Source organism: Lepisosteus platostomus, chromosome 5 (assembly GCF_059453375.1).
Source record: "Lepisosteus platostomus isolate fLepPlt1 chromosome 5, fLepPlt1.hap1, whole genome shotgun sequence".
Lineage (NCBI taxonomy): Eukaryota > Metazoa > Chordata > Actinopteri > Semionotiformes > Lepisosteidae > Lepisosteus > Lepisosteus platostomus.
The window spans coordinates 20226272-20227042 of NC_142615.1; the positions used below are offsets into that span (position 1 = coordinate 20226272).

The 771-nt window shown below is 41.1% G+C and overlaps 1 non-coding gene across 1 annotated transcript; it reads left to right on the plus strand.

The window, feature by feature from the left end:
* The first annotated feature begins 223 nt into the window (after positions 1 to 223).
* On the plus strand, positions 224 to 295 carry trnaa-cgc (transfer RNA alanine (anticodon CGC)). The gene has a single exon. It is a non-coding gene; the product is annotated as a tRNA-Ala (tRNA).
* The last annotated feature ends 476 nt before the right edge of the window (positions 296 to 771 follow it).

A 771-nucleotide genomic window follows, 5' to 3' on the forward strand; every position in this document is an offset into this window, starting at 1 on the left:
CACCGTCGCCCATGTAACTGGATGCAAAAATAACAGATTAATTTGTGCACAGTCTCTTGAAGCTTCGATGCCATTATTTTTCCTTCCTTATTTTTTCATTCCTATGAATTTACTCTGTAGTAGAAGAAACGCGAAAGTGGGAAACTGCTGGCATTCTTCATGAGTGGTGTGATCAGTGAGCATTTGCACATCTCTAAGTCTGTTCCGTAAGCTTTTTTTCATCGGAGATGTAGCTCAGTGGTAGAGTGCATGCTTCGCATGTATGAGGTCCCGGGTTCAATCCCTGGAATCTCCAGGTACTTTATGTTACAGTACTCACATCGCAATCTTCTGGTGAGTGAGAACTCTTTGCTTGTGTTCAGAGAGAGCCAGGTTTACACAATTAAATGCAGGCACACTCGACGTGCTGCTGAGTTGCAGTGCTGTTTTAAATGTACCTCTTTTAGTTCTGTTAAATCCTAAATTATTTGAACTAATAATTTAGTTCAAATTCAGGAAATCCTGAGATTGCTTTACACTTGTCATGGCTGTTGCAGAAAACACCTGTTGAATCTCACCCGGGATTTCCTGAGAGATCATTCAGCGAGCGAATCCTCCTTCTGAACTCCGCATTAAACTGAAAGCTTCACAAACTCCTCACTGCGTGTCCTGTACTGTTACAAGTGCTGTCGTGTAGATGTGAAGCACAGCCATAAACACACTTCGAACTTTTTCCGTTTGTTAAGGAAAATGCAAAAGAGCATGACAAGTATTGAACATATAAAATATCCA